The sequence below is a fragment of the Moschus berezovskii genome, chromosome 7 (assembly GCF_049115385.1).
Source record: "Moschus berezovskii isolate FMDL1 chromosome 7, NW_MosBer_1.0, whole genome shotgun sequence".
Taxonomy (NCBI): Eukaryota; Metazoa; Chordata; class Mammalia; order Artiodactyla; family Moschidae; genus Moschus; species Moschus berezovskii.
In genome coordinates, this window is record NC_142466.1 from 42,399,589 (window position 1) to 42,408,462 (window position 8,874).

At 40.3% G+C, this 8,874-nt stretch overlaps 1 pseudogene; it reads right to left on the reverse strand.

Moving 5' to 3' along the window:
- Nucleotides 1–2,041: 2,041 nt before the first annotated feature.
- LOC129557355 (large ribosomal subunit protein uL10 pseudogene) lies at nucleotides 2,042–3,005 on the reverse strand (annotated as a pseudogene).
- Between the last annotated feature and the right edge of the window lie 5,869 nt (nucleotides 3,006–8,874).

Here is an 8,874-nt window from a genome sequence, read left to right on the forward strand (position 1 = left end):
GTGAAGAAAGCTGATTGCCGAAGAATTGATGCTTTTGAACTGTGGTGCTGGAGAAGACTCTTGAGAGTCCCTTATACCGCAAGGAGATCCAACCAGTCCATTCTAAGGGAGATCGATCCTGGGTGTTCATTGGAAGGACTGATGCTAAAGCTGAAACTGCAACACTTTGGCCACCTCATGTGATGAGTTGACTCACTGGAAAAGACTCTGATTCTGGGAAGGGTTGGGGGCTGGAGGAGAAGGGGACGACCGAGAATGAGATGGCTGGATGGCATCACCGACTCTGTGGACATGAGTTTGAGTGAACTCCGGGAGTTGGTGATGGACAGGGAGGCCTGGCGTGCTGTGATTCATGGGGTCGCGGAGAGTCGGACATGACTGAGCGACTGAACTGAACTGAACTGAAAATGGAAATGCAACTATATATTATCTATAATTTCCTGGCCATATAAAGAAATTAAATTCATTTTCTTTCTTTTCCTCAGATTTCTCCGTAGTACCCAGAATCCTTTACAAAATCACATAACTCCTCTAGAATTTTATTTCTGACCCACTCGAAGAGATTTTACTGGGGCATCTCAGGTGTCCTTTTCTTTTCTCCAGGTGTCTGTTTTATATGACAACATATGGCCCACAATTGAGATATCAATACATTTCTTTTGGATATTTTATATACATTCAATACATTACAAGGGGGAGATAGAGACTGACAGAGGATGAATTGAATTATCTTGGAGAGTTTGGGCAAAAGTAAGGAGCCTTGTTTGTTCTTGGGATGGTAAATAAAGCAACTTGATCCTGAAAGCGAAATAAATATAATAGACCCACTGAATGTAGATGGCTACAAAAGTTAGACAGAAAGAAATTTGAGGATTTATCCTATAAATGGAGAGGCAGTTTGATCTTCTGTATTCAGGCTCTTCCTTTGTAAGAGGACAGGGAAATTGTTGATTTCATACAAGGGGATGGAATTTGTTAGTGTAACTTTATCCATCTTGGGCATTCTTGGAATTAATCAGGACGTTGTTATTTCCCTTACAGTGCCTTATAATAGAAAGACCCTAGACTGGAGCACAAGAAATCTGGGTTCTAGTCTCAGGACTGTCAGTCATTGGTTGAAACATTGGTTGAAACATGAAGTCATTTTCATTCTCATTCTCTTGAGAAAAATGATGAATTTTTATAAGGTCAGTATTTGGAATTAGATTAGAAAAACATGAATCACTTAGGCAAGAGTGTTAGAATCATCTGCAGAAAAAAATAAAATAGAAAAAAAGAACAAAGAACAAAGGTAAGAGCCTAAATGCAGATATTCTCAGAAGAGAAAGTGAGAGATGAGTGTGAGGGAAGTGAGAGGGGCAATAATACGATTTGGGATATACTTTCAAGGGGTCTTTCAGTTGTATTTTTTTCAGTGATGGAGTCTGAAAGTCTTGAGATCTTTATAATTTCAAAGGCTAGCAATGTTATTGTCACTCTTTTTTGTGGTCTTAGAACCAAGCAGCAAGGGAGTTGGATTTTAGTCTTTGGCTTTATGATTTATTTCCAGAGTCACTGGGCACAAGTTGCCTTTCTTCTAATTTTTTCTCACTGTCAACAATGAAGATATTAACTGGGTGAAGTCTGAGATTCCTTCCTACTGTTTTGTTTTTAATTTATTTATTTTTTAATTGAAGGGCAATTGCTTTACAGAATTGTGTTGGTTTCTGCCAAACATCAACATGAATCAGCCATAGATATCCCCTCCCTCTTGAAACTCCCTCCCACCTCCCTCCCCATCCTACCCCTTTAGGTTGTTACAGAGCCCCAGTTTGAGTTCCCTGAGTCATACAGCAAATTCCCACTGGCTATCTGGTTTACGTGTGGTAATGTAAGTTTCCATGTTTTAAAGTTCAAGGCAGTTGTGTTCTTGCCTTGAGGGACTTAGCTCCTGGCAAGAACCTTTTTAAGGCTCAGCAGTTTATTTTATTTATTTAAGATAAGTAAGCCTTTACTTTCTCATTTCACAAATAATGCTGGCCGGGTTGGCTGCTTTTGGTAATTAGTCAAAGAGACCGAATCCCATATCCTCGTCTGACTCCTCCGACTCTTCCTTTGCTTCAACCTTGGCTAGGGCTGCAGTGGTGGCAGCAGGGGCCACAGTGGTGGCAGCAGCTACGGGGGCAGCAGCCACAAATGCAGATGGATCAGTCAAGAAGGCCTTGACCTTTTCAGCAAGTGGGAAGGTGTAATCAGTCTCCAGAGACAAAGCTAGGACCCACTTGTACCCATTGATGATAGAATGGGGTACGGATGCAACAGTCGGGTAACCAATCTGAAGGCATACACTGGCAACATTGCGGACACCCTCCAGGAAGTGGGAATGCAGAGTTTCCTCTGTGATGTCAAGCACTTCAGGGTTGTAGATGCTCCTATTGTCAAACACCTGCTGGATGACCTACTCCTTCTCCTAAAGAAGAAGGGCGAGATATTCAGCATGTTCAGCAGCATGACTTCGCTGGTGCCCACCTTGTCTCCAGTCTTAATCAGCTGCACATCGCTCAGGATGTCAATGGTGCCCCTGGAGATCTTAGTGGTGATGCCTAAAGCCGGAAAGAAGGAGGTCTTCTCAGGCCCCAGACCAGTGTTCTGGGCCGGCACTGTGACTTGGCACAGCGCTATGGCACCAGCATGGGCGGCAGCTGGCACCTTGTTGGCCAGCAGCATGTCCCTGATCTCAGTGAGGTCCTCCTTGGTGAACACGAAGACCACGTTCCCCCAGATGTGAGGTAACAGTTTCTCCAAAGCTGGGTTGTTTTCCAGATGCCCTCGGATGGCCTTGAGCATCATCGTGTTCTTGTCCATTAGCACCACAGCCTTCCTGCGGAGGGACATGCGGATCTGCTGCATTGCTTGGAGCCCATGTTGTCTGCTCCCACAATGAAGCATTTTGGATAATCATCCAGAAGTTGGATGATCTTAAGGAAGTAGTTGGACTTTCAGGTCACCCTCTCTTCCCTGGGCATCATGGCGGTGGGTCAGGGATCACCACGCAGGGTTTAAAAAGGATGTTGCTCACACAGGGACGCCTGGGGAGAGAGGCGCTCAGCAGTTGAAAGACTCAAGTTGTTGACCCACCTTCCTGGAAGCTTAGGTACAGAGGGCATTGAAGCAGAGGTTCGGGCTAGCTCTCTGAAGCATGGAATCAAACACCAGACTGCAGACCAACAGAGAAAGTTTGGGCCAGACAAGCAGGGTGTTAGTTTTTCTAACTAAAGACCTTTAATAGCAAACTGAACTATTTTCTAGAAATAGTCTACCTTCTGCCCAAAGCAATAGCTTTCACTGCAGAGAAAATGTGTATGTCTCATTACTCACATGTCTAACACTTTTAAATGCTAATTTAGCAAAATATTTTGAGCGCTTCTTTAACAAGCCAGGGATTGTTCTCAGAACAGGGTTTATAGTCAGGAGCAAAATGAACAAAGTCTATGCCCTCATGGCTATTTTTTTTCTAATAGTAGACAACTGGGTTACATTTTACAATCACGTTTCCCCTATTACAAACCTGTAACTAGGTGGTGGTTTACAATGTTTTTTAGTATTTGTGCCAGACTAATTATTATTTGTGCCAGACTAATTCCCTTCAGACTAATTATTCTGCCTTCTCTTTATAAACCTATCAGTGCTAGGAGAAAGTGTAGTCCAACCACTCCATTTATATGACCGCTTGCAGGACAGGAGAGATAGTTGTCTCATGTTATATACCTTCTCTTTGTTAGAATCACATTGTGAGTTTTCAGAGCCAGTGAGATCACTTTCAGGTTGGATCATTGACATTTTATTGAAAATAGATAGTAATCCTTTGGATATACAAAGATATTTTCATTATCCTTACCTCTCTTCAGTTGAGTTTATAAGTAGGCATTAAAAACTGAGTATCTTCTGGTCAGCTTAAAAGGCAAATGGCTTTTAAGAAAAGTGATTGATATAGATGAAGTCAGCAATACTGAGATCAAAATTTAAACAAAATCATCATTGTAATCAAAGCAAATATAGTTTTATTCTCCTTGAAAACCTAAAAGCAAATTAATGCTCCAATGGCACTGAATTACAGATGTTCATTGTTTTTCTCCCACATCTGTTTGCAAACAGCAAAATCTCGTCTATATTTGACTTGAGCTTTGTTTATTTATTGTGCTTACTGCAGTTGTTAGTTACCTATTTGAATTTTCTTCTTTATGGAGCCAGGAAAGCTCATTCATATCATGGAAGCATCAAAAAGAGATCCTTGTCAGAGTTTTACAACCAGTTTCTAAATAATGAATATTGTAGAGTAGATATAAAACAGCAATAAATCAGAAATATTCTAACAGCCAGGGAAAGTGGAGATATATTATTGAAAATATTTGGTAGTTAGGGAGTCTACAGATAGAGGAATTCAAATTTAGGACCTGTATACATGAACAAAGAGTGAATGGAGTAAGAGTGTGCAGGGTTTTATAAGACTGTCATAAAAACAAGTGAATTATTTTCAAATGTTTGTATGCCTCTTCCATTGAGATTTATCCAACAAGAAACATGTGCTGATATTTCTCCTAAATCACTTCTAAGACCTCCAGATGTTCATCATGAATGTTACTGAAACCAACTCCAAATCCTCTTCGTCTTTGGGATTCTATCCTTTCACTATCGAGAGTTATATAAACTGACAGACAATTCAGAAATGAAAAAGAATCTCCCATTTGGCCATCCTTACATGTTAAAAATATATCTATCTACAAGTAATTCAATTTATTATAAACAAAACTGTAATACTTTGTTAGGTAGCAAACAAAAAGCAGCAATACAGAGTTCCTCACTAAATGAATTTTTTCCTACAACCAGTCACATTTCTTTTGTCCAAAGTCACCAGAGTTGTGCTAATTTGTTATGGCAGTCCTGAAAAACAAGTATAGCATGAATTGTATCAATCACTCAACTTACAGTACAACTAGGACCATGTCACTGAAAGGAAAGAGAACTATTAAGATTGCAGTTCCTCATTCAGAATTATTCAAATGATTACTTATTGCTTCAGCATAAAATGGAATTTACTCCAGTAGACTGTAAACCCAAATGGAATTTCAAACATATCAAAAATCACTCAAACTGAAGCAGTTTGAGAGGGATTTAGGTAAGGAAAAAAATAAGGATATATATACATACCCTTATTTTTCTCCCAAAACACATGCTATAAAGCTCAAAAATTTGATCCATTAAAATAGATAATGAATGTGAAATGTGTGTGTAACTTCATGACATTGTACAGGAGACAGGGATCAAGACCATCCCCATGGAAAAGAAATGCAAAAAAGCAAAGGCTGTCTGAAGAGGCCTTACAAATAGCTGTGAAAAGAAGAGAAGCGAAAAACAAAGGAGGAAAGGAAAGATATAAGCATTGGAATGCAGAGTTCCAAAGAAGAGCAAGGAGAGATAAGAAACCCTTCCTCAGCAATCAATTCAAAGAAATAGAGGAAAAAAATAGAATGGGAAAGACTAGAGATCTCTTCAAGAAAATTAGAGATACCAGGGGAATATTTCATGCACAGAAGGGCTCGATAAAGGACAGAAATGGTATGGAGCTAACAGAAGCAGAAGATATTAAGAGGAGTTGGCAAGAATACACAGAAGAACTGTACAGAAAAGATCTTCATGACCCAGATAATCATGATGACCTACAGCCAGACATCCTGGAATGTGAAGTCAAGTGGGCCTTAGAAAGCATCACTACGAACAAAGCTAGTGGAGGTGAGGGAATTCCAGTGGAGTTATTTCAAATCCTGAAAGATGATGCCGTGAAAGTGCTGCACTCAAAATGCCAGCAAATATGGAAAACTCAGCAGTAGCCACAGGACTGGAAAAGGTCAGTTTTCATTGCAATCCCAAAGAAAGGCAATGCCAAAGAATGCTCAAACTACCACACAATTGCACTCATCTCACACGCTAGTAAAGTCATGCTCAAAATTCTCCAAGACAGGCTTCAGCAATACATGAACCGTGAACTTCCAGATGTTCAAGCTGGTTTTAGAAAAGGCAGAGGAACCAGAGAACAAATTGCCAACATCCGTTGGATCATGGAAAAAGCAAGAGAGTTCCAGAAAAACATCTATTTCTGCTTCATTGACTATGCCAAAGCCTTTGACCATGTGGATCACAATAAATTGGGGAAAATTCTGAAAGAGATGGGAATACCAGACCACCTGACCTAGCTCCTGAGAAACCTATATGCAGGTCAGGAAGCAACAGTTAGAACTGGACAGGAAGCAACAGTTAGAACTGGACATGGAACAACAGACTGGTTCCAAATAGGAAAAGCAGTACGTCAAGGCTGTATATTGTCACCCTGCTTATTTAATTTATATGCAGAGTACATCATGAGGAATGCTGGGCTGGCTGAAGAACAAACTGGAATCAAGATTGCCAGGAGAAATATCAATAACCTCATATTTGAAGATGATACCACCCTTATGGCAGAAAGTAAAGAGGAACTCAAAAGCCTCTTGATGAAAGTGAAAGAGAAGAGTGAAAAAGTTGGCTTGAAGCTCAACATTCAGAAAACAAAGATCACGGCATCTGGTCCCATCAGTTCTTTGGAAATAGATGGGGAAACAGTGGAAAAAGTATCAGACTTTACTTTTTGGGGCTCCGAAATCACTGCAGATGCTGATTGCAGCCATGAAATTAAAAGACGCTTACTCCTTGGAAGGAATGTTATGACCAAACTAGATAGCATATTAAAAAGCAGAGACAACAAAGGTCCATCTAGTCAAGGCTATGGTTTTTCCAGTGGTCATGTATGGATGTGAAAGTTGGATTGTGAAGAAAGCTAAGCACCAAAGAATTGATGTTTTTGAACTGTGGTTCTGGAGAAGACTTGAGAATCCCTTGGACTGCAAGGAGATCCAACCAGTCCATCCTACAGGAGATCAATCCTGGGTGTTCATTGGAAGGACTGATGCTAAAACTGAAACTCCAATACTTTGGCCACCTCATGCGAAGAGCTGACTCACTGGAAAAGACTCTGATACTGGGAGGGATTGGGGGCAGGAGGAGAAGGGGATGACAGAGGATGAGATGGCTGGATGGCATCACCAACTCTGTGGACATGAGTTTGAGTGAACTCCAGGAGTTGGTGATGGACAGGGAGGCCTGGCGTGCTGTGATTCATGGGGTCGCAAAGAGTCAGAAGACTAAGTGACTAAACTCAACTGAACTGGATTTTAGTAAGAGTAATTATTGTGTATTAATTATAAAATAACATTTCATCAATAATTCCCAGACTCAATGTTGGCAACTTAGAACTTTAAATATAGTCAATGAAGAAGACTTAAATTTTCAATTAATAAGCTTATACTGAAAGCTCACAGAATTCATAGATACCTCAGATCCTTAGGGAAAAAATCAGATGTCATGCCTTTGACTCTCTGAGAGCAGTTATCCTGGGATAAAGTACACCTAAATACCAATAAGTGAGTATGTTCAGTTCAGATCAGTTCAGTTGCTCAGTCATGTATGACTCTTTGCGACCCCATGAATCACAGCATGCCAGGCCTCCCTGTCCATCACCAACTCCCGGAGTTCACTCAAACTCATGTCCATCAAGTCGGTGATGCCTTCCAGCCATCTCATTCTCTGTCATCCCCCTCTCCTCCCGCTCCCAGTCCTTCCCAGCATCAGAGTCTTTTCCAGTGAGTCAACTCGTCGCATGAGGTGGCCAAAGTATTGGAGTTTCAGTTTTAGCATCAGTCCTTCCAATGAACACCCAGGACTGATCTCCTCTAGAATGGACTGGTTGGATCTCCTTGCAGTCCAAGGGACTCTCAAGAGTCTTCTCCAGCACCACAGTTCAAAAGCATCAATTCTTCGGTGATCAGCTTTCTACACAGTCCAACTCTCACATCCATACATGACCATGGGAAAAACCATAGCCTTGACTAGACGGACCTTGGTTGGCAAAGTAATGTCTCTACTTTTTAATATGCTATCTAGGTTGGTCATAACGTTCCTTCCAAGGAGTAAGCATCTTTTAATTTCCTGGCTGCAATCAGCATCTGCAGTGATTTTGGAGCCCCAAAAAATAAAGTCTGACACTGCTTCCACTGTTTTCCCATCTATTTCCCGTGAAGTGTTGGGACCAGATGCCATGATCTTTGTTTTCTGAATGTTGAGCTTCAAGTCATTTACTTTCCTTCTATTCCCTAAATCTCATCTTATTTGATAGATATATTATTCCAAATATTCTTATTTTTGTAGAATGTTTTTAAATTTAATTTCCCAATGATTTTCAGGTTTGTTTTTATGCCATTCCTTTTTTACATGATAGGGCCCCCTAATAAAAATGTGGCACAATATGAAACACCTCCAAATCCAGATTTTGAGTCAATAGAGAACTCCCATAGCAAAATTAGCTGCTGAGATAAAATATTCCACTAAAGTAGAGGGTGAATGGCATTGTACAGCTTGTGAAGGCAACAGACAAGTTAGATTGATGGTTTCTGGTGAAGACATTCTCTACAGAACATTGTATTTCATTGGAGAAAAGAAGACAATGAAATAGCATTGAAGTGGCTCTAGTCATGGTTGAAACTGTAGCAACATCTAGATCTGAGGTATTCCAAAGACATATTGGTAAACAATATTTCTAGAGAAGTCTCTCAAATATTTTTTAAAACACTTTATCCAAAAATTACTTTTTGAGCATTTAAAATGTATGCAGTTCCCCATTATGCTATTTATTGAGATGTAGATGAATAAGGCACCCTTCTTACCTCAAAGAGCTCAGCCCTGTGTGGAGAAAGACAAGAAAAATAAGTAAAGCAATATGGTGTGAGAAAATCTATAACAACAGAATAC